The following is a 26287-nucleotide window of genomic DNA, read 5'->3' as shown; positions in this document are numbered from 1 at the left end:
TAGCGTATTAGCAGTCGACCCCTCAACTAGACTATTACCCTATTTCTTCACATTTTAATTACCCAATATTCTATTTTATAAACGCACGCGGAATTGTAAAAATTATGTAACTCAAATTTTATAGACATTACTTACATTTTGTTGTTGTTTGGATGGCGCAATTAAAGTGAATTATAATGGCAAAATATTTGATACCAATGTCTGTACAATAAAACGCGCAGCAAAAAATTGTATATATCACCGAAAATCGAAAATACCAGAACAATCAGAGCATACCACGTTTGTTGGTAGTATTTTTTGATGTTTTTTAGGGTTACCAATTTCACCTATTCCAAATTAATACAACTTGGCGATATTCAATCAAGTTTGATAGCTCTATATACACTATTTCCTTAAGGCCCGAATTACTTAAAGTTAAAGGTACGCGCACATTACGCTGCGCGCATGTAGCGGCAGCGGCGCTTCACAGTACGAAATATTTTGATAATTCACATTAATTTGCCAACCTGACATATTTCATTTTTTGTTTCACCCTCTACACAAATTCTATGTATTCCATGTGTGTCCACAATTCATCGCAACTGATTTAGCTATATGTTATACACAGGAATACAACAGGGGGGTTTGTCTCCGCTTTTCGGTACACCCTGTTGCTGTAGCTAGTTGTTTAACCACTGCCGCTAGATGGGTCTCCTAAGCATTATCTAAGCGAGGATACGCGTTTTTTTTCACGCGCAAACGTAAACGTATACGCGTGCATAAAAAAAACCCGGCTATTATGTATAACGCAACGCGACCAGTCACTTTCACCCAAGTGAAACCACTTCGGTGATCTCAGTGAATCTCGGTGACTGTAGGTAATTACTTACGTCTTACGTTTTTTCGTATTATAAGGTAAGGTGCACACGAGGCAAGCGTCATAGACGCTGCAGGCGATATTTGTACGCTTTGATGCCGAACACATGTATTTGAATGCAGAGCTGCATACTGAATGAAAGTGACAAAGCGCACAGCAATGTTGGTCGCTGAGCGTACGTACGCTTGAAAAAAAGGAAGAACAAGATGTTTGTTTACATCTTTTTGTATGCAAATTTGTGTAATTTGTTACTTTAGTTAATAAAAGTGCGTGAAAGGTATATTACCAAAGCGAAAAAGAGTATTAAACACCACAACAGCTTGGTTAGACTTTGTTGAAACGTTTAAAAGGCTAAAAAGTTTTGGAAACTAGAAATCACCCTTTTCTCTAGTCCGCGGTGGTTTAAAATTGCCTATCGTAATTTACAAAGGCACGGGGATGCAAACAACGTTTAATACCTATTTTCTTTTGGTTTCGGGGACGGATATAGCTGAAGAAATTAAATTTTTTATTTTTTCCAAAAATTGTTTGCTTTTTGTAGCGACGCTCGAAAGTAGCTTCGTGTGCAGATCTTGAGGCGTAGAGAAATTGTAGCTATATGAAATATCTTGTAAGCGTCTATGACGAATAGCCTCGTGTGCACCTTGCCTGAAGCGACGCAAAGTGTCAAGAACACTAATTTTTGTTGTCAAAATTTCACTTGCTTCTGGGTCGCGCTTGCTTCATTTACTTCGTTTTTGGAATAAGAGTTAAAGAATCTTAACATTTCGTCAAAAAAAAGATTGAAATTTTCCATAGACCTAAAGGATATATTTAGAGATTCGTTCAATGTGGATGTATATTTCGTCAAATTTTACAGGAATAAAAAAAACATAATACCTATATGACGCTACTTAAGTTTCGTGTATTTTTTCTTGTATTTTATCTTCAATTTTTTGTCGCACTCCCTCCTAATACAGTTTCAGTACTGGTGTAAATGTGTAAACTATATTTCAAAAAACTAACGAAAATACAATCTAGCTCATTAAAAACAAACCAGCCAGTTTGTATTTCGATAGGTTTTTTTGACATTCGGCCGTTTTTTCTTTATTTTTTTCTGACACATGAAAACTTTGTTTTTAGTTTGAAAATTTGGTGCATAAAAACACAATTAAAATCAACTTTCTTGTGAAAAAAGTGAACCATTAGATACCGAAATATTTTTCGCGTGTTATTTGCATTGTTTTTATTGTTAAAAGTGTTCATGTAAAAATAAAATGTAAAACATAAGCAAAAACATGTCAAACTCAATAATTTTGGGGGAGTAGTGGTCTGGCTTTTTCATGATAGGAATTGTTTTTGTGTTTTGAAGTTCCGATAAAGTTTTGTCAGTTTTTTTAGATTAGAATCCAAGCAAAAATAAAGTAGTGTCATATATGCTTAAGCGAAACCTATAAAAATTATTGCCAGGGACCAAAACTGTTATTGCTTTTGTAATAAAAGGCCTTCAGAAAAAATTATTGTTGGTATGCCTAGAAACTTTCTATCATGCATTTCCATTCAATCTTGAAAGTGACTTCAGATTGAAGTCGAAATATCGACCAAATAAATATATGAATATTAACATAGTGTTTTATTCAAAGCAAGGCCTCGAGCTCACAAAATCCTACATTTTTTAGCTATAATAATTATACCTTCGTCTTACTTTTTTTTTTAATTTTCTTATAAATCGGTGATTCTGCTGATTCTCCAAAAACGTAGTGAATTATTTCGAGCCTCAAAGGTGTATCGCATCTGTCTCGTTGACAAGTATCGATACAATTCAGGTATGTAACATCTAAGCCCAGAAAAATTAGGCAAGGGTACCACAGGGTGGTGTCCTGTCCTCGCTTCTGTTTAAATTCTACATATCGAAGCCCCTGACTGCACGTTAATGGCTACAGGTCCCGGGCTACCCTTCGATGAGCTAGGTAATAAAATAAACAACTATCTCCTGATCTCTTTAGTTTTTCGCTTCGCGAAACCTGACATTGTCACCGACCAAATCATCGGCGACCTTATTTATAACATGGATGCGCCAAATGTCGACTAGAGCTGGATTTCGATTCGATCGATTCAACTGGTCTTTTTTTAAGAAATGAAGACTCGATTTTCTTTATAGAACTGCTGGATTTTTTAGCGTTCGAAGTTTTGATCACTTTTAGCAACAATAGGTACAATTTCATATTTATTGATAAAAAACGTGCAGAAAATAAATTTTTTGTAATTTTTTATAAATTAAGCTAAATTGGCGTATATTCATAGACTAAATATAATAGTGTTTAAATTTTCAAAAGATTCGACTTTTTTAAAAACCATGAACTATGACTATACGCCATTATGATGGTGGCTATGAGTAAAAGGAGAAATATGAAGAAATTTTATCATCACCAACAAATGCGCTTAGCGGCCTAGGAGATTTTGGCATTACCTAACTTGCGCAAGTCAGCCTATCTATTCTGGCTTCAACATAAATGACATCAAGGGAGATCAAGTTCTTGGCGGAGGTCTTCCGCTTCGTCTGTTTCCAAATAAGGGTGCCGAAAGGAATACTTGCTGTGTCGAAACTTCTTCATGCATTCCCCTAACAAGAGCTAGTTCAACGGAGATGACCATAATTCATCGAAATGACTTTTCTCTTGAACACTTCAAAGCGCCATGCCATCGACTCTCGATACGGTAGCTATGATGAGAATTAATAGAGGTTTATAGGCAAAAGTTGTTCTCCTTTTGATTTCTAAGCTAATATTTCAGAGAAAGCAGAACTAACTAAAGAAATGTCTCCGCACAAAATTTGAATATCTGGAAAAAACACAGAAAGCATGTATCGACTACACTATCAATCTCACACCGATACGAGGAACAATTGAATAACCCTGTGGCACTCTCTGATGTTGCCAAAGAGCCTCAGTCAACGAAAAGAGAAAGAAACTGGCAAGCTTTATTTAGCGGTACACCCTTGGTTAACAATTTAGCAGCAATCAATTTTTTTCAGCTTGACTTAATCGATTTTTTGAGAATCGAATCGAAAAAATGGATTCTCCAAAAAATCGAACCGAATCCAGTTCTAATGTCGACCATATTGAATATCCACGTCGATGATGTCACGCTACCGTCTTTCTTACACCCAAAAATCTTCGGTGTGACGTTCGATCAGCTCTTAAATTTTATTCCTAAAATCCATAGCCGTAATAAAATCCTCAAATCTCTTGCCGGCATTACTTGGGGTAAAGACAAAGAAACACTCGTTACGACTTACAAAGCAATTGTAGATCCGATTGCATGCTACGCGTCCCCGATATGGTCGCCAAGCCTAAAGCTTACTCACTGGAAGAAAAGACAGGCCTGCCAAAATACTGCCCTTAGAACCGCTATGGCTGTCTTCTTATGTCCCCAGAACACCACCTACACAATAAGGCGAGAGTAGCCCCCATTAGAGAGAGAATTGAAATGCCGAACATACAGTTTCTGTTGAATACCCAGAAACCTGGGCATCCCAACAGATATCTGATTGATGGGGCTACACCGCCCAGGCTTAAGGGGTCATGCCCGTAAGCATTATGAGAAAATACGGCACCTGAGAACACAGCCGTATGAAGCAAAAAAGCACAAGCAGGTCCTCAGTGAATAAATAAACAGGCGTCGGACCCCTATGCCGGGAATTGCCACGGCGAATCCGGTACTTTAAGAAAAATACTCAGAGCTAGCAGTAGAGGAACGTACTCTCCCTAGGGAAACGGACGTCAATCTAGCTCAACTTCGATCTGGGTACTGTAACAGGTTTAACTCTTACCAATTTTTTTTCAGCAATCAACTCTCAAAATGTATGTCCTGCTTGCAATGTGTCCCCACATGACGCCAACCATCTCTTAAATTGTAATGTGGAACCAACGCTTCTAACACTCGTCTCACTTGGTCCGGCCCTGTTGAAACAACAAGTTTCCTTGGACTCCCGTTACAGGATATTGATAACACAGGCCGACAAAATTTAACCAACATTCAGACCCAGAAACCAGACTATATTTCCGAAGGTTTATGATGTGCTGAATCCAAATCTGAATTGCTCTATCAGCTCTGGTTTTCGAGATATGCTAACCTAAAAGTGCAAAAAATACCGTTTTTCCCCATATTTGAGATTATGTAGCCTTGCAGATGTTTTCTTTCACCAAAATTAAAGGATTACATCTTTAATACAAGTCTTCTTCTTTGAAATGGCGTTGAGTTTGATCAAATATATTTTTTTTCGCTGAGATATCGCATTTTGAAATTTTCATTTTTTTAAATATGAAATTTTCATGTTTCTAAATTTTCCTACACCTACATGAAATGCGATATCTCAGCGAAAAAAGCGTTGCCTTAGCGTTACTGTTTAAGGCGTAGTTTTTCGGGATGGAAATTTCCTTCATGATGAAAACGCAATTTTCATACTTATGTGCATACATTAACCTGGGTCGATTTGTATGGACGAAAGTTAACCAATATCGCGCTATCGATTTTTCGGTAGGATTTGAGCTTAAGAAAAACAAGTTCCACTACGCATACACAAAAAAATAATTCTCGATAAACTTTTTTTATATTTAAGGTTTTTTTCATTACCTACTAAAAAAAAATTCATATGTATACCCTGTCCGACCAAAAAATGTACGCTAAAAACGTTGTCGATAAAAAGAGTATTTTTTTTTTTTAAATACTGTTATCGACGGGTCGGACAGGGTATACGTGAAAATTTTACAATGAAATGAAAATGTTTAGTAGGTAATGAAACTTAAAGATCAAATTCGAAAAAAATTTCAAAAAAATTAAATTTCGCAGGCTCGAAAATTTTTTTTTTGGGTATTCGTCGTGGAACTTTTTTCCTGAGCCTAAATCCTATCGAAAAATCGATGGCGCGATATCGGTTAATAAATCGACCCAGTCTAGCATTCATATCGATTGAGAATACAGTAAAACATGCAATTTTATTGAATAATAGTGGGGCCCCTATTATGAGACAAATTCGATCTTCGACTGTGGTCGAAAGAGCTGATCGAACGAATTTTCATTCGGTATTACGAAGCGCGTTCGATGAAGGCAAGCATTATTGTGAATTTCGATAAATTCAAAAGTTCACAATAGCACATTTCCAATACTCTGTCAAATAAAATAGAATAAATAAACAAAAGCAGAACTAGTTATTAAATGCAAATATTAAAAATAAAAGTATGACTACAACGGAATTGTGGTTTGATGATTCGTCAGATGAAGAGGAAAGCTTACTGGAGCTAGCCAGAAGTAGGAGACGGGTAAGATGCTTCAAATCCTTTGGAAGTGAATTCCACCACGTGAGTGTAGCTTACTAAATAAGTTGTTAAATTGTTGAAATTATAAGTTTTGTTTATAGATTTATTCAAAATTTCAGACTGGCCAAAGAAGCGTTCATGGACTTGTTGTCCAGTACAGATGAACTGCTGCAGGAATGCACAAGAGCCGAGTATATTCCTAATATTTTTTAATTTTGGCAACAGTTCTCCGATTTTGCGCTCAGGGATGCTACCAACCGAGCGTTGGAAACGAAAATGCACTCGGGATTGCCCAGCCGATTGTGTCTGTGGTGCTATCAAAGGTGTTGAATGTCTTGGAAAATTTTATTTGTAAAAGATGAATAAAATTGAATTACGAGGAGGCTGAGCTACATCAAGCAAAGTTGCATTTCTATAATGTGCAAGTTCCTTTGCTATATGGGGATTTTGTTCCATAATTGAAACCAGTCTTTCAAGCTGTTGCTTGTACTCACGACCTTAAACCTATATAAAATTAATTCAAATAGTTTAAAATTACTAGTAGGTAGTAAAAAAGTAGAACATAAATACAAAAAACTTACATTTTAAACAATTCTTTTCTTATTCGAAACAGCATCGACTACAAATTTCTATTCGCTTGAAAATTAGATACACAACGAAAATTTCGACAGAGATGAGTTGTCATAATACCAATTTCAAATTCGATTTACGATGTTCGATAGCCAGCGAAGATCGAATAATGCTCATAATAGGGGCCTGGATGTCTCATACATTGGTTAATAACTCATATCTTTACGGCAGCTTAACCCCTAAAAAATACACGAAAAATCCTGTTGTTCTAGCATGGCCAATAGGGCCATCAATCATGCCTCACAGTGTTTAATTTGTTACGTTTGTGAAACTCCACATCCATGTCAAGGCTAAAAGGGCACATAATGTGTATAGGCGGGGCTTGCCCCAAGAAGACCTCTGGTACAACGGGCAAAAGAATTCTCATAACTAGTGGGTCACCTGTAGAGCTAGAGGGCAATGTTCTCCGTAAAAAATGGTTTAACAATTCCCTCCTCAAAAGCTACACTTGAATTATACAATAAATAAAAAAATAAAAATTGGACTTGTAGCCAATTCATCACCATTGAATTTCATAAAATTTGCTTTTAAGTATACCAAATTCTTTAGAAATTGCGGTGTCGGTTTGTCAAAATGTTCTGAGGAAACGTACGGACACTTAAGAAGGCTATATTCCCTTGCTTTGTGTACTTCGAACCATCTTTCTTTCACCAAAGCAATTTTCAGGAGCTCGAAAAACTTATTATAAACCTTCTTTTCTAGGCTGTTATTTCGTATTGAAATATTTCCAACGCATGCGGCTCATTTAATTTTTCTTTTATTTAAAATAACTATGACAGTAATTTAGTTGTATCTGTTAATATGAAATCCATCAAAATTAGAAAAATTCGTAACATTTTCAATCTGGTAGCTTCTTTTGGTGAAATTGTCATTGTCCCCGCAAAAGTCAAGTGGCTAACGTCACACGTATCATGGTCGCCGGGAAATAAACGCGACGAACTTCGCCTGGTCAAAAACAGAACCTCGTAATTACATGAAGGTGAAAACGATGAAAGCGAAGAGCGAAATTAACGTGACGGCATTTTGCGACGATAGCTTTATTTCTATCGTCGCCGCTGGGTGATGACGTCAAACATGACAAGGGTTTCTGCAGTTAATTTTTTCTTTAAAATATAAAAAAAGAAAACATACGCTCATAGTCATAGTTAAAATAAAATAGGTTTTATATTATGTTGCAGCTTTTTTGACAGATAGCTCTTGGAAAATTATGTCAAAAAGCTATAACTTGTAAGATCGCAAAATAGAATGTAATTAACCACTGTGTAACAACCCTGTGGTTGAAACACAAAGATAATGCAACTCTGAAAATAAAGAAGAAATAAAAGAAGAAGACAAAGAGTACTTCCGGTTGAAGAGAGAAACTTGTGTTTTTAACTTGCGGAAATAAATTTAGCGCAATCGCTAAGGAAAACTCAAGTGTTCATCTCAGGTGTGAAGCTCTAAATCGACAAATCAATTATTTTATATAGCACAATATTATTATGTAATTGGAGATGGAGCAAGCAATCTACCCATCGTTGTTCACGATAATAATGCTGCTGCTGATATTGTAACCACTGCCGCCCAGAATGATACCGCCGTTGCTGAAGTTACTCCCAATGCAGTTGCCGCTACTGTATTGTCACCTCTACCTGCACTCTCTGATGTTGCCAAAGAGCCTCAGTCAACGAAAAGAGAAAGAAACTGGCTAGCTTTATTTAGCGGTACACCCTTGGTTAACAATTTAGCAGCAATCAATTTTTTCAGCTTGACTTAATCGATTTTTTGAGAATCGAATCGAAAAAATGGATTCTCCAAAAAATCGAACCGAATCCAGTTCTAATGTCGACCATATTGAATATCCACGTCGATGGTGTCACGCTACCGTCTTTCTTACACCCAAAAATCCTCGGTGTGACGTTCGATCAGCTCTTAAATTTTATTCCTAAAATCCATAGCCGTAATAAAATCCTCAAATCTCTTGCCGGCATTACTTGGGGTGAAGACAAAGAAACACTCGTTACGACTTACAAAGCAATTGTAGAGTCGATTGCATGCTACGCGTCCCCGATATGGTCGCCAAGCCTAAAGCTTACTCACTGGAAGAAAAGACAGGCCTGCCAAAATACTGCCCTCAGAACCGCTATGGCTGTCTTCTTATGTCCCCAAAACACCACCTACACAATAAGGTGAGAGTAGCCCCCATTAGAGAGAGAATTCAAATGCCGAACATACAGTTTCTGTTGAATACCCAGAAACCTGGGCATCCCAACAGATATCTGATTGATGGGGCTACACCGCCCAGGCTTAAGGGGTCATGCCCGTAAGCATTATGAGAAAATACGGCACCTGAGAACACAGCCGTATGAAGCAAAAAAGCACAAGCAGGTCCTCAGTGAATAAATAAACAGGCGTCGGACTCCTATGCCGGGAATTGCCACGGCGAATCCGGTACTTAAAGAAAAATACTCAGAGCTAGCAGTAGAGGAACGTACTCTCCCTAGGGAAACGGACGTCAATCTAGCTCAACTTCGATCTGGGTACTGTAACAGGTTTAACTCTTACCAATTTTTTTTCAGCAATCAACGCTCAAAATGTATGTCCTGCTTGCAATGTGTCCCCACATGACGCCAACCATCTCTTAAATTGTAATGTGGAACCAACGCTTCTAACACTCGTCTCACTTGGTCCGGTCCTGTTGAAACAACAAGTTTCTTTGGACTACCGTTACAGGATATTGATAACACAGGCCGACAAAATTTAACCAACATTCAGACCCAGAAACCAGACTATATTTCCGAAGGTTTATGATGTGCTGAATCCAAATCTGAATTGCTCTATCAGCTCTGGTTTTCGAGATATGCTAACCTAAAAGTGCAAAAAATACCGTTTTTCCCCATATTTGAGATTATGTAGCCTTGCAGATGTTTTCTTTCACCAAAATTAAAGGATTGCATCTTTAATACAAGTCTTCTTCTTTGAAATGGCGTTGAGTTTGATCAAATATATTTTTTTTCGCTGAGATATCGCATTTTGAAATTTTCATTTTTCTAAATTTGAAATTTTCATGTTTCTAAATTTTCCTATACCTACATGAAAAGCGTTACTGTTTAAGGCGTAGTTTTTCGGGATGGAAATTTCCTTCATGATGAAAACGCAATGTTCATACTTATGTGCATACATTAACCTGGGTCGATTTGTATGGACGAAAGTTAACCAATATCGCGCTATCGATTTTTCGGTAGGATTTGAGCTTAGGAAAAACAAGTTCCACTACGCATACCCAAAAAAATAATTCTCGATAAACTTTTTTTATATTTAAGGTTTTTTTCATGACCTACTAAAAAAAAATTCATATGTATACCCTGTCCGACCAAAAAATGTCCGCTAAAAACGTTGTCGATAAAAAGAGTATTTTTTTTTTTTTTAAATACTGTTATCGACGGGTCGGACAGGGTATACGTGAAAATTTTACAATGAAATGAAAATTTTTAGTAGGTAATGAAACTTAAAGATCAAATTCGAAAAAAATTTCAAAAAAATTAAATTTCGCAGGCTCGAAAATTTTTTTTTTGGGTATTCGTCGTGGAACTTTTTTCCTGAGCCTAAATCCTATCGAAAAATCGATGGCGCGATATCGGTTAATAAATCGACCCAGTCTAGCATACATATCGATTGAGAATACAGTAAAACATGCAATTTTATTGAATAATAGTGGGGCCCCTATTATGAGACAAATTCGATCTTCGACTGTGGTCGAAAGAGCTGATCGAACGAATTTTCATTCGGTATTACGAAGCGCGTTCGATGAAGGCAAGCATTATTGTGAATTTCGATAAATTCAAAAGTTCACAATAGCACATTTCCAATACTCTGTCAAATAAAATAGAATAAATAAACAAAAGCAGAACTAGTTATTAAATGCAAATATTAAAAATAAAAGTATGACTACAACGGAATTGTGGTTTGATGATTCGTCAGATGAAGAGGAAAGCTTACTGGAGCTAGCCAGAAGTAGGAGACGGGTAAGATGCTTCAAATCCTTTGGAAGTGAATTCCACCACGTAAGTGTAGCTTACTAAATAAGTCATGGACTTGTTGTCCAGTACAGATGAACTGCTGCAGGAATGCACAAGAGCCGAGTATATTCCTAATATTTTTTAATTTTGGCAACAGTTCTCCGATTTTGCGCTCAGGGATGCTACCAACCGAGCGTTGGAAACGAAAATGCACTCGGAATTGCCCAGCCGATTGTGTCTGTGGTGCTATCAAAGGTGTTGAATGTCTTGGAAAATTTTATTTGTGAAAGATGAATAAAATTGAATTACGAGGAGGCTGAGCTACATCAAGCAAGGTTGCATTTCTATAATGTGCAAGTTCCTTTGCTATATGGGGATTTTGTTCCATAATTGAAACCAGTCTTTCAAGCTGTTGCTTGTACTCACGACCTTAAACCTATATAAAATTAATTCAAATAGTTTAAAATTACTAGTAGGTAGTAAAAAAGTAGAACATAATACAAAAAACTTACATTTTAAACAATTCTTTTCTTATTCGAAACAGCATCGACTACAAATTTCTATTCGCTTGAAAATTAGATACACAACGAAAATTTCGACAGAGATGAGTTGTCATAATACCAATTTCAAATTCGATTTACGATGTTCGATAGCCAGCGAAGATCGAAGATCGAATAATGCTCATAATAGGGGCCTGGATGTCTCATACATTGGTTAATAACTCATATCTTTAGGGCAGCTTGACCCCTAAAAAATACACGAAAAATCCTGTTGTTCTAGCATGGCCAATAGGCCATCAATCATGCCTCACATTGTTTAATTTGTTACGTTTGTGAAACTCCACATCCATGTCAAGGCTAAAAGGGCACATAATGTGTATAGGCGGGGCTTGCCCCAAGAAGACCTCTGGTACAACGGGCAAAAGAATTCTCATAACTAGTGGGTCACCTGTAGAGCTAGAGGGCAATGTTCTCCGTAAAAAATGGTTTAACAATTCCCTCCTCAAAAGCTACACTTGAATTATACAATAAATAAAAAAATAAAAATTGGACTTGTAGCCAATTCATCACCATTTAATTCCATAAAATTTGCTTTTAAGTATACTAAACTCTTTAGAAATTGCGGTGTCGGTTTGTCAAAATGTTCTGAGGAAACGTACGGACACTTAAGAAGGCTATATTCCCTTGCTTTGTGTACTTCGAACCATCTTTCTTCCACCAAAGCAATTTTCAGGAGCTCGAAAAACTTATTATAAACCTTCTTTTCTAGGCTGTTATTTCGTATTGAAATATTTCCAACGCATGCGGCTCATTTAATTTTTTTTTTATTTAAAATAACTATGACAGTAATTTAGTTGTATCTGTTAATATGAAATCCATCAAAATTAGAAAAATTCGTAACATTTTCAATCTGGTAGCTTCTTTTGGTGAAATTGTCATTGTCCCCGCAAAAGTCAAGTGGCTAACGTCACACGTATCATGGTCGCCGGGAAATAAACGCGACGAACTTCGCCTGGTCAAAAACAGAACCTCGTAATTACATGAAGGTGAAAACGATGAAAGCGAAGAGCGAAATTAACGTGACGGCATTTTGCGACGATAGCTTTATTTCTATCGTCGCCGCTGGGTGATGACGTCAAACATGACAAGGGTTTCTGCAGTTAATTTTTTCTTTAAAATATAAAAAAAGAAAACATACGCCCATAGTCATAGTCAAAATAAAATAGGTTTTATATTATGTTGCAGCTTTTTTGACAGATAGCTCTTGGAAAATTATGTCAAAAAGCTATAACTTGTAAGATCGCAAAATAGAATGTAAGTAACCACTGTGTAACAACCCTGTATTACAAAACAGGTAATTTTATATTGTAACAACCCTGTGGTTGAAACACAAAGATAATGCAACTATGAAAATAAAGAAGAAATAAAAGAAGAAGACAAAGAGTACTTCCGGTTGAAGAGAGAAACTTGTGTTTTTAACTTGCGGAAATAAATTTAGCGCAATCGCTAAGGAAAACTCAAGTGTTCATCTCAGGTGTGAAGCTCTAAATCGACAAATCAATTATTTTATATAGAACAATATTATTATGTAATTGGAGATGGAGCAAGCAATCTACCCATCATTGTTCACGATAATAATGCTGCTGCTGATATTGTAACCACTGCCGCCCAGAATGATACCGCCGTTGCTGAAGTTACTCCCAATGCAGTTGCCGCTACTAGTATTGTCACCTCTACCTCTGCCGCTACTGATATAATCACCACTGCCACTACTGATATCGTCACTACTGCCGCAACTGATATCGTCACCACTGCCGCTGCTTATAGTACCACAACTGCCGCTAATGCTACTAATGCTACCGCTGACATCGTCACCACTGCCGTGAATAATTCTGCCATTACTGCCGCCGCTGCCGATTTTGTCATCCATGCCGCACAGACTGACACTGCGGTTGCTTAAATCGCTACCACTGCCGCCTCTGCCGTCTCTGTTGATGCCGCTGTCACAAATACACCCAGTACTGCCTTTGCCAATATGAACACCAATATTGCTAGTATAACTAACATAGATGAAGAACTGGCTGCCTTACGTAAGCGAGTAGAAATGTTGCAACTTATGAAAGAAATTGATGAATTGAGAGCCAATGCTATTCTGCCGCAACACCGCCGACTTGACTTTAGCGATATCGAGCACGCTCTCCCGAAATTCAGTGGCGACGATATTTTGCTAACTGCAAAATTTCTTACGTGACTTTGAAGAGGTGACAGAGGCGTCGGGTGCAGATGACCGGTTGAAATTATTAGCCCTTCGTCGCTGTCTAACGGGCACTGCTAAAATATTTTTGACGTCCACCACTGCTTTAAATTACGGGGCGTTGAAAAAAGCCTTAGAGCGGGAATTTACAGTCCCAGTGAATAGAATTTAAATACATAAAATGTTGGCACAGCGTCGTTGGGACAAAAAAAAATAGTCCTTACACTGTTTTTTACGTGGCTGACTGTTTGGGTGGCGAGGAGCGGCGGCAAGCAGGTATGCTTGCGAGCCTAGGCTAGCTCGTCGTCTTGGGCAGGGTATTTCACCACCGTCCTCACCCGCAGCCACATGAACAAAAAGGGGGTTCATACCTGCATATGTTGTAAAAGAAGGGAAAGCTGAAACAAATAGAAATAAACGTGAGGGGCAGAATTAAGAGAGGAAAAAGAGGAGGCCTGTCCTGCCAGGTGGAGTCTACCCTCCCTCTGCAGTGCAACTTGCACCGCACCGTGGGCACTGTGCTGACTCCTATCTACTTACTTACAGTACCCCAAAGCCTGACATAAGTCTGTCCGTCCGTCAATAAGTCATTTCCCTATCACTCACCCTCACCTAACCTTGCCACGCACAAGCGCAGCACCAACACCAAATATTGTCAACCTAGCCCTGCATAATGAATATATTCATATTTCATCCAAACATAATTCTTACAATTTATTTACAAAGTTCTTGGTTTACAAATTAGCAAATACCACCCTACTACTAGTCCAATGATTTCTAAAAAAAGAGAACTTTAAACTCAAAGTTTAATACAAAATAATGTGACAATGATTTCAAAATGCTTAGCTACTAGGATCACTTGCAAAGTTTCTATTTACTCAAAAATAAAATAAAAAAATGCTTAAATTTAATGCTAAACTTTATTAATTAAAAGTGCAAATTCAATTCAATCGATTTTGAATTCAATTCAATACAAAATACTTACGACTAATAGACCAAGTGTCTGAACTCAAATGGAAAAAATTAAGACTTTTAGGGCCACCCTAATGCAATATTATTAATAGGAGCTAATTCTAAATCCTAAAGATACAAATTCAAACAAAATAAAATAAGAGGGCGAACAAAAAAATTCAAGTACCCTAATCCCTGACCTATCGCAACCGCTCAAGTAAATATAAGATCAATTTTGTATAAAACAAAAGTAGGTCACCAAAGTAAAGCAAAAAAAAAAACCAGTTTGGCATATTATAAACAAAAGGTGTGTATGTTTGTAGTTATGTATGTACATATATTCCTTACGTAGGTTTCCTTCTTCTATTTTCTCAAGAAGATCAGACATCATATGCTAATATATGTACATACATTCAAATATGTGTATTAGCAAAAATATTGTGCTTAATTTTCACTCACCCGTATACTCGTACTCCAACGGCGCCAGTGCAGTTGAGTGGATGTGCTGAATTCGCTGAAATAGTAAGAGTCAAAAACATACATATGTACCTATGACCACACTCAAAATAGCCACCCTCAAACACTCAACCAAGAGCACTCGCTAGTGATCTTTGGTTATTGAGTGTTTTGATAGTATCAATTTTAACAGCGGGCTGAGTAGATGCAATGATTTAAAAAAAATGTGCATTCTATAAAAAAATGTCTGTGGTGCGGAAGGCACACTAACAAGCTTAATCTCGGGATGTGAGGCAAAAAAAAAAAACAAACATATGTTAGAATTGATTTTGCCTATAATCATCAGTAGAAAAGTAAGTACAAAAAATTGAAAATAAGGAAAAAGTTCGAAATTTTAAAATTTTGAGTTAGTACTACCGTAGGTAGCGAAAAAAATGTGGAAAAAAAATGTGTATATGGTAGAAGATGGGGATATAAAAATACTAAGAAAATTAAATGTCAAACTGAAGTGGCAAAAGTGCCACCATTAATGCCTGAAATATGGAGTTAAAGTAAAAATCAGACTTTATATGCGAGAAACGGAAATGCTTGGCCCGGAGATATAATGCCCCCTTTTTGCCCGTTCCCTGTAAAAATTATGACCCTTATACCAATATTTAAATAAACTTAATAATATATCCAAAACATACAAATTTCAACATATAACCTAATGTGTTGTTTGAAAAGCTCCTCCTTTGTTGTGTATGGTGTAGTGGCTGTTGTTGTTGCGGCTCAATGCCGCCGGTGAAAATTGTTATACTCAAAGTTGCCAATTTCTTGTAGTTGTTGTTGAGGTGTGCGCATGCAACGAATTAAATATAATGTAGTGTCTGTGGGTGTGTGTGGTACTTGTTGTTGGGCGGTGTATCGCCAATAAAAAAAAATATGCAATGGCTGTGGTTGTTGCTGCTGTAGCCCGACACCGCTGGTGTGAAGTTTTATGTTTTAAGTTACCGAGTTCTCGGAGGTGATTCTGTTGTTGTTCTTGTTGTGGTTTGTGCCGTCAGTTATTGTAGACCAACGTTGCCGGTGAAAAAATGTTGTGTGTGATGTTACCAAGATGATGTAGTTGTTGCCGGGCGGTATGTCGCCAATATAAAAATGTATACAGGTGGTGGTTGGTGTTGAATGCATAAAAATCAAAAAATATGTGTGGTTGTTGTGTGGTGTTTCGCGCCGCCTAAGTGAGGAAATGGGTGGTGTTGTTGTGGGCGTGCTGTGCCGTCGGCGATGCCGTTGTGGTTGTTGCGGCCGTAGGTTGCCAATATAAAACTGCTATAGTGGTTGTTGTTGTGGTGTGCGCCACCAAATAAAATTATAGTGTAGTGCTTTTAGGTGTGTAATAATAGTTGTTGGGCGATATGTCGCCGATATACGAACGTTGTTGTAATGGTTGTTGGGCGGTGCGCCGCCAATCTCACAAAAATAGTGTTGTTGTCGCCGAGCGGTATGTCGCTAAGATGAAAATATATACAAGTTGTGGTTGTTGCGGCCGTGTGTTGCCAACAAAAAAATGCTGTAGTGGATGTTGTTTGCCGGTACCAATGTAGTTGCTGCGTTCTAACCCTGCCAATCAGACATGTTGCTAAAATTGCTTTGCCGTCGGCTAAATAATAAAGTGTTGTGACGATTACTGTTGGCGTTGCGCCGCCAATATCAAAATTCGTGGTTGTTATTGTTGGAGCGGTATGTCGCTAATTCGGCCTTAAGGCCGCAAACCGTAATTTTCAATACTCTGCCCAGTGCGCTCTTTCGAAAAGGGAGTGTCCTGTTAATATAAGGAAAGAAAAACATCATTCTTGGGGAATTCCTAGTGTAAGAAGCCTGGTGATGCTAAAACTATTTTTTTTGTCTGCATGATTAATATACACACCGACATACATATGTCTGTACGGAGGCGTGTCTATATGCATGCAAATTTGCTTTTGGCTTGCTTAGAAAATTGGCTATATGGAAGCCAGCTTCCCAGTGGGCATGCCAAGTTGGTGGGAGATCAAAAAAAATTCAAGGGCAGAGAAAACCATTGTACTTACCAGGAACTTCTGCTTTTTTTTCACGTTTCGTGAACCGCTTTTCGGCGCGCCCAACTTTAAGTCTAGCTTTTATTCGCGCACAACACACCTTTTTTTTGTTTCGCTTTAAGCCGCGCACTTCAGACTTTTTTAAATATTTTTAGAGGCACAAACTTTTAAATATTCACTCACTCACACTGGGCACTGATAAAGTAATACTTTGTCCGTTGCCTAACGTTGCGCCCTTTTATAGCTACCGCCGTGGCAAGGAACGTTACCCAGAAACGGAAAATTCGTACCTATACATGCCAAACTTTCTTTTCGGCTTTCCCGTATTTTTCATCCATACAATCAGGCACTCATACATTCACACCCTTACCGCTCTACAGAACGAACACCTACACAGATATACTCGGTTCTTGCTTTGACCGCTCACACTGATGTATTCACATGCTCAGAGCCTTGCACACATAGATTAGATTAGATTAGATTTATTCATTCTTTCAATAAGTTTTTTACATATATGTATACAATAGGAACTTAAATTAAAAAATTATTAATAAATGAAAGAAAGTTATGGCATTCAGTAAAATAGTATGCAATTTTAGTGTTGAATGCCGTCACAAATTAAGATTAATGAACATGTACGATATGTGTGGGGTGAAGGTAAGGATAATCCATAAGTTCAATGAGTTAAATAATGAAAATAATAAAGCATTAAAAATAACAATTTTGGTTTCAGTTCACTAAGTGATAGGGTTCACACATCCACATACATAATACAGAACAAAATAAACACATAGGTGCATGGCATTCATCAATGTTACTAAGTTGTTAGCAGCATGGTGACATTTTATTTATTATAACAGCATGATGCCAAGCGCAACATCTCATTTCCGCTGCAACATTGTGTTCGGTACAATGTTGTAAATGTTAATGTTATTATGTTAACATTATGTTAATGGCAACATTGCGGCTAAGGCACGGACCTGGACACAAAACACAAACACATAGACGCATATACACTCTGCCACTCATTTAAGCCAGTATGGAGACAGGCTGTCGTTACAGGCTCGCAACCGCCGATGGTGCCTGCACTATGGAGCGTGGGCGTAAAGAATTCAAACACAGCCTGCTAAGTATTATTTCCCGCGTCCAACGTGTGGCCTCGACCCACGACTCAATGCCGGGCCTATTTTTTTTCCACGCCTTTAAACTTTTGTTCTGTTTACTTACAAACTAAATCACTGGGCTAATGCTACTACTTAAACCTATATCACAGATACTACTCTGCATATCTAATAGTAAATAAAATATCACAGATAAAAAAATAGATAAAAAAATAAAATAACATAAAATAAAATAAAATAAAATATCACAGTTAGCAGAACAATTATAACAAAAAATTTATAAAATAAAATATCACAGATGGCAAAAAAAATGTATAAAAAAAGATATCAGAGATCAAATAGTCCAGTAGGTAAAATAAATACATAAATAAAATAAAAAAAAATAAATAAATGCAAAACTAATCAAATAAATAAAAAGGTCAAAAAATAAATAAAAATAATTTAATAATATAATCACATACGTCAATAGATTAATGAATACAATACGTCAATAAATAAATAAATAAAATACGTCGATAAATAAATCAATAACATAGAACAAAAGTACTAGCAGTACGAAAAACATTAAACTATTTTGCAAAAATGTCTTTAGCATGGTATACGCCGATCTTTTTCCCACTACTATCGCCAAGCTCGTACATTGAATTACCTATAGAATTAAGTACGATACATTTTACTTCTTTCGGAGCTAGCTTGGCGTTGTAGTTATCGACCTGGGAACTTTGCTTAAAGTTTCGGCGGTATACCACTTGTCCAATCTGAATCTTTACATCTCTAATTCTAGTGTTATATATCTTTTTACTCCTATCATGGGCCAACTTCAGCTCTTTCATAATCTTGTTCCTAATCATTTGCATTTTATCGCCTGTTGCCTCTACCTCACAATCAACATCCTTTACCGCCGCCAGCTTTCGGTATAGCTCATATGATGCAGCATGCTGCATCATAGGCATACCGAAAGTGGCAAAATATGGCGACATGTTGATTGCAGAATGTGTGACGCTGCGGAGTGCAAATGCGGCATCACTGACGCACTTGTCCCAATTCTTTTGATTGTCCTTTATAAAGGATCTTCTAATTTGCAAGACAGATCTATTTACCCTCTCCGCAGCGTTACTTTGTGGCGAGTAAAATGCAGTTTTTATATGTTTGGTGACATTTTTTTTCTAAAAAGTTGTTGAAGATCTCAGATACAAACTGTTTTCCGTTGTCCGAATGGACATATTCGGGCACGCCGAATATGTGGAAAACATCCCTCTCTAAATATTTTATGACTTCAGCTGAAGTTGCCCTTCTCATCGGGTTTAAAAACACAAACTTCGAAAAATGATCAAGACAAACAAAGACATATACATTACCATCTACAGTACGCGGATACGGACCCATAAAATCAATGAACAGACGTTGGAAAGGTCGCTCTGTGAGCTTTTGCTTTCCCATCATGGGTTGTTTAAACACGTTTTGATTTTTGTTAGTTTTGCAGGTTTCGCAGTCTTTTACATGGGCGCATACGTCGGTGACCATTCCTGGCCAATAATATTTTTGACGTAGTCGGGACAGTGTCTTTTGGATGCCACCATGACTAGCGGACGGTGAGCTATGAGACGACTCTACCAGCCCGGTCGCAGTTCCGACGGAACCCAGAGCTTCCAGGTCTGGTCCGCTAGAAGATTGTTCCCTCTGTCGAATTGCGTCCGTTTATAAACGTAACCGTCCGATATGCATAAGTCTGGCAACTTATCTTTGTTCTCGGTCACCGTCTTTTTTAACTCCGTATACTCATCCGACTCGAATCACGGTGACTCGAGACACACGTCTATGGCTCTATCGTTCGTCAGTATTTCGTCCATGTGCATTCGTGAGAGTGTGTCGGGAACGACGTTTTGCGCTCCTTTTCGATGTTGAATACCGAAATCATAACCCTGGAGTTTCAAACTCCACCTTGCCAACCTCCCAGAAAGATCTTTCTGATTCATGAGCCATTTGAGGCTGGCATGATCAGTTATGATGGTGAACGGGGTTCCTTCCACATAAGGTCGGAATCTCTTCACACTCACGATGGCGGCGTAGCATTCAAGTTCCGTAATGCTGTAATTTCTCTGCGCCTTATTTAATTTTGCCGAAACGTAGGCAACCGGTCTTTCGTTCTGGTCATCGTCTAGTTGGAACAAAACCCCTCCCACTCCGTCCGTTGACGCATCACATTAAATATAAAAACGACGCTTAAAGTCAGGATGTGTGAGCACCGGTGCAGAAACCAAGCTCTGATTTAAAATTTCAAATGATTTTATTGCTTACTCAGTCATAGTGCATTTCTTAATTTTGTCCTTTTTGAGGTAGTTGCTTCGGGGTTTTCGGAACTGGAAAGTCCCTCACAGCTACCACTTTGTTGGCGTCTGTCCTAATACATCCATCCCCGACTACGTATCCTAGATATCGAACTTCTTTAAAACAGAACTTGCTTTTTTCTACATTAATTGTTAGCTTATCCTCGCGAAGACACCGAGCGACCTTTTCCAACAGACACATATGGGACTCGAAATCTACAGAACAAACTAACAAATCGCAACCCGAAAGACATGACAGTAAATTGGTAAAGGGGTCGGTCAAGGACAGTCTTTTCTCTTGACTTCTTCTCCTGAGGAATCTGCCAGAAAGCCTCCTTTAAATCTATCGCGGAAATAAATCGTGTATTTTGTAGTCGGCTGAGGATTCCATCAATGTGGGGTAAGGGGTAGGCATCCTTAATTGTTCGTTCGTTGACTTTGCGAGCGTCCAGGCACAAGCGGTTTTTCGTCCCTTTTATTACCAGCGATACCGGCGAATTCCAGCTGCTGTTGGACTCCTCGATGACTCCCATGTCCAACATTCGATCTAACTCTGCGTATATGAGTTTTTGAAAGCTGGTGAAATAGGGTAATGGCGCTGCTTTACTGGCAGATTCTCGTCAACCACCTCGATGACGTGCTCCTCCTAATCTGTTTGGCCTAACCCTAATACCGCGAAGGAAGGGAATTGGGCTTTTACACGCTCCAACCTATTATTTTGCTCCGGCGTTAAAACGTGCTGCACAGCATCGAAACACAAGTCACCCTCGGCGGGCACGAGCTCCGCCACACTGGCACCATTCACACGACCACTCACGCCCTTACTCATAACACTCATACCGAAAGCCTGCCAAAAATCTATCCCAAAATACACTTCCTGTTGCAGATCAGGAACTATCAAAAATTCTAATTCCCTGGTCGTATTATCCCACTCGACTGGTAACTTTATGACCCCTACCACGGCGGTTTCCTCCCCGTTCGGGGTCCGGATATTTTGGCCCCTGATTGGACCAATCAAGGCTTCCTTTCCCCGAAGGAGTGCAGCTGAGTCTTTGCCTAAGCAGCTGGTACTCGCCCCTGAGTCCAAGAGAGCCAGGACCTCGTGACCTGCTATATTAGTTTTAGCAAAAAACCTGTTATCACCTTTCACGGTGACTATGGTTGAAACAATTTTATTCTTTAGTCTCTTAAAAAATTTCCTTTTCTCCCTCATCTTTTCTATTTTCTTGAAATTTCTCTTCTCCTTCCTGTCCTTGTTCATCGACTCACAAAATATTCTTCGCCTAGCCTCCTCATATTCTAATTTCCGTTGGTGTAAGCTCTTCATTTCCTGCTTTCCGGTCACTCTTCCCTCTACTCTAATTACATTATCCTTCTTTTGCTTCCTCAAAATCGTTACTGATGGGTTGCCGGGTTGCGTGTCTCCTGGCTGGAGTCCCCGGTCAACTCTGCCAGTCTCGGGTTTCCCGATTTGGATTTGAATACACAAAAGGACAAATCACTCCCACATGCAAAACATACCATATTGTGGAACGAGGACGAACATTTATTTGGTTTTTGTGCTTCTGCCGGGTTTCTCACAAAGTGATCCACCGGCATACCACACGAAAAACACAACATTAAGTGGAAGGGAGAAGCACAAAAGGAATTGGCGGTGGACTTGGACGCGGACGTATTGACAGAAGGACGAACACTATTGGGATGGGATGTGGTTGGGTGTTGATGTTGAGGTTGGGATTGATGTTGAGATTGGTGTCGGGATTGGTGTTGAGGTTTCCCATTAAATTCTTCTATTTTTGCTTCCTCTAACAGTTCTGGAAGCTCGAAGCGTACCTCACTGACTACTTTAGACCTGCTCTTATTTTCTTTTATGAGTTTTTCGGCTCTCTTGCATTCCGACTTGAGCTCCGCCAACGAGTCCATTTTTATGGCGAAGGTCAATTTGGCCAGGTACGGTTTAAGATTTCCCCTAATTATGCCAACCAATTCCCTCTCAGGGATTCTCTTCCGCAAACGGAATGTCATGTTATGGACTTCGGCATAAAAGTCGTCGAAAGCTTCCGCGGGCAGCTGTTTCCTCTCCATGATTTCACGGATGATTTCATAGTCGGACTCGGCAGTCTTGAAGTGGCTCAGCAGCTCGGACTTTAGCTCAAAGTAGCCAAAGTTCGGCTCCTCCGCATGGTCTTCAAGGCCCCGCCGGAAACCAGACAATGAAAGTCCGTGAAAAGCTGGAAGAAGGAAATATTATGCTGCTCGCGCATCCTCTCTACCCGAAAGATGAAGCTTTCAACGCTTATGCCTTTATTGGTCCCATCGAATTTGATGTGCCACTTTTCTAAGTCTAGTTTTTTCCACCTGGGAGGGTTACCACCGTCTCGCTCGGAAGTCCGATTGGTATTCGGCCTACCGTCACGAGCAGTAGCTTCCCCCCTACGGTTCTGCAGCTCTGGCGTGGATGCCACAGCGGACCGATGTCCCACCGCTCCGCCATTTGTACCACCAAATCTTGTTGTTGCGCCATCATCGCCATTATGCGGCTCAGCTGTTCAACATTGGCTGCATGCTCATTAGCGTCGGTGCGAGGAGCATTTAGGCCGCCGTGAACCATTGCTGGTGCGTTTCGCGATGGAACATCGCCCCCCTGTGCACCCACGTTCTCGCTATCGGACATCTGGCACACCAAATCGATTTTCTGCGAGAAGTTCAAACTGTCCCCTGTCTCGTTAAACGACACTCCGTTCGCGAAAGAGACCCTAATCGGACGCTCAGGGCCAAACGATCCAAAGATCCGCGACGCGCACCTATTAAAGTAGTCCGTAGGGACAAAGTCAACGGGCCTCGGTATACCCGTGTCAATTTGGTTGAAAAGAGCACCTGCAATTTGGTTTTCTAGGGCTCGCGCACGGCTCCTAGTTACGCGTTGGTTGGAATCTAGTATCCCTAATCCCCCAGTAACTCTGTCTTTGGTATAATTCCGTTTTTCAGACATTCACTGTCTGAACGAAAACAATTGCAGGAAATTGAAAAACGTGACCAGGTACCCTAATGTAACCAACGATTCAGTATTCCCAAAAGCGAACTCCTACTAACGCACAACCCCAAAAAAAATTAGCACAACAATAAAATTGTAAAAAAAAACCAATGAAGTCCAATAACAATATAAAATTTCACTAAAACAGTGGGTATTTGTTTTGACGATAGGATTAACAGAAAAAAAAGGAAATCAGACAATCTAGGGGAAAATGAATTCACACAAGATCCAATAACCAAAATGTTATTGCAATATGTCTAAACACAATCCAGGTATTCAAATAATAAGTATTAATAAGTGTGGGTGTACGTATATATTTATGTTTTGAAAATTCAAGTTATGTGTGTAGAATCTGCACTGTAGATTTTTATATATATATATAAATGCCTAACAAAAAAAATTACTAAAATTTACCCAAAACCCAAGATCAAAAATAAAATAGAAAAATAAAAACTTAGTTCTAATTATTACAAAAAAAAGAATTAAAAGATATTCTGTAATTTATGGAATACGCTAACACCTAAAAAATTCAAGTGTGTACGATTTTCAACGTATGTATGTGTTTGTAATTTTTTTTTTCTAATAACAAAAAGGGAAGGCAAATATGAAACAAACTTAAGAACGATGTAGTATAAAAAAAAACTCGAAAGTTTTCAAACGCAGTTTCAGAAAAAAATTTTCGAAACTATCTTCTTAAGCAAATCATCAACAATAAAAATTGTCACTGAGAGCCAAAAAAACTCAAATTTGAAATTTGCAAAAAAAATGACAAAACCACTATTGAAACTGAGTGTATATATCTTAGTGTGTGTGGTGCTGCCTTGGCGAAGGTTCGGTTAAGGCAGCGTGTTCGTCCGTATCTAAACATCTAGTGTCAAGTCCGCCGTCATGCTGTCCGTGGAAGCGTGGCACATCACGCTCATGGGCTTATCCCTAAGAGTGGATGCCACACCTCTTCTCATAACTATCGTGGCGACGGCTGCAAACCTCACTCACCGGCAGTGCTGGACTGCCGGTAAGGTAGCTTAAACAGCCCGCCACGATCTCCTGCTAACGTCCATCTTCTAGCTGAGTATCATACCAGGTACCACTTAATCAAGTTGTAGAAACCCGGAAAAGGAACCCTGGCATGAACACTCAGCCACTCCCTATACCTTTGTCATGATGACACTTGTCGACCAGGCGAGCCCAATTGGCGTTGCCGTCATGACGGTCCCTGTTCTGTCAAAAGACGGAAATAGGGATTGGGTTTGGATGGAACATGCGATAAAAAAAAGGAAGGAAGTCTAGAAGAAAAGTGGGATAGAGGTTACTTGAAAAATGTGGGAAATAAAAGAGGATCGGGCTATTAAGCGTTGGGCGCCATTGTTACGTGGCTGGCTGTTTGGGTAGCGAGGAGCGGCGGCAAGCAGGTATGCTTGCGGGCCTAGGCTAGCTCGTCGTCTTGGGCGGGGTATTTCACCACCGTCCTCACCCGCAGCCACATGAGCAAAAAGAGGGTTCATACCTGCATATGTTGTAAAAGAAGGGAAAGCTGAAACAAATAGAAATAAACGTGAGGGGCAGAGTTAAGAGGGGAAAAAGATAGAGGCCTGTCCTGTCAGGTGGAGTCTACCCTCCCTCTGCAGTGCAACTTGCACCGCACCGTGGGTACTGTGCTGATTCCTATCTACTTACAGTGCCCCCAAGCCTGACATAAGTCTGTCCGTCCGTCAATAAGTCATTTCCATATCACTCACCCCCACCTAACCTTGCCACGCACAAGCGCAGCACCAACACCAAATATTGTCAACCTAGCCCTGCATAATGAATATATTCATATTTCATTCAAACATAATTCTTATAATTTATTTACAAAGTTCTTGGTTTACAAATTAGCAAATACCACCCTACTACTAGTTCAATGATTTCTAAAAAAGAGAACTTTAATCTCAAAGTTTAATACAAAATAATGTGACAATGATTTCAAAATGCTTAGCTACTAGGATCACTTGCAAAGTTTCTATTTACTCAAAAATAAAATAAAAAAATGCTTAAATTTAATGCTAATCTTTATTAATTAAAATTGCAAATTCAATTCAATCGATTCTGAATTCAATTCAATACAAAATACTTACGACTAATAGACCAAGTGTCTGAACTCAAATGGAAAAAAATTAAGACTTTTAGGGCCACCCTAATGCAATATTATTAATAGGAGCTAATTCTAAATCCTAAAGATACAAATTCAAACAAAATAAAATAAGAGGGCGAACAAAAAAATTCAAGTACCCTAATCCCTGACCTATCGCAACCGCTCAAGTAAATATAAGATCAATTTTGTATAAAACAAAAGTAGGTCACCAAAGTAAAGCAAAAAAAAAACCAGTTTGGCATATTATAAACAAAAGGTGTGTATGTTTGTAGTTATGTATGTACATATATTCCTTACGTAGGTTTCCTTCTTCTATTTTCTCAAGAAGATCAGACATCATATGCTAATATATGTACATACATTCAAATATGTGTATTAGAAAAAATATTGTGCTCAATTTTCACTCACCCGTATACTCGTACACCAACGGCGCCGGTGCAGTTGAGTGGATGTGCAGAATTCGCTGAAATAGCAAGAGTCAAAAACATACATATGTACCTATGACCACACTCAAAATAGCCCCCCTCACACACTCAACCAAGAGCACTCGGTAGTGATCTTTGGTTATTGAGTGTTTTGATTGTATCAATTTTAACAGCGGGCTGAGTAGATGCAATGATTTAAAAAAATGTGCATTCTATAAAAAAATGTCTGTGGGGCGGAAGGCAC

At 38.7% G+C, this 26287-nt stretch overlaps 1 protein-coding gene and 1 pseudogene across 1 annotated transcript in view; both read right to left on the bottom strand.

Annotated features, from left to right (window-relative positions):
- LOC137250086 (heat shock protein 60A) overlaps window positions 1-304 on the bottom strand; it is a 63337-nt gene extending 63033 nt beyond the window's left edge. Inside the window, exon 1 of the mRNA XM_067782371.1 lies at window positions 136-304. The gene's annotated coding sequence lies outside the window, so the exon portion shown is untranslated. The remainder of the gene's footprint in view (window positions 1-135) is intronic.
- The window catches only part of LOC137248637 (T-complex protein 1 subunit eta-like), a 528633-nt pseudogene that overhangs the window by 187990 nt on the left and 314356 nt on the right, over window positions 1-26287 (bottom strand).

The sequence above is a fragment of the Eurosta solidaginis genome, chromosome 4, assembly GCF_040869045.1.
Source record: "Eurosta solidaginis isolate ZX-2024a chromosome 4, ASM4086904v1, whole genome shotgun sequence".
NCBI lineage: Eukaryota > Metazoa > Arthropoda > Insecta > Diptera > Tephritidae > Eurosta > Eurosta solidaginis.
Note: the sequence above shows the minus strand (reverse complement) of the source record. Positions and strands in the feature narration are given on the sequence as shown.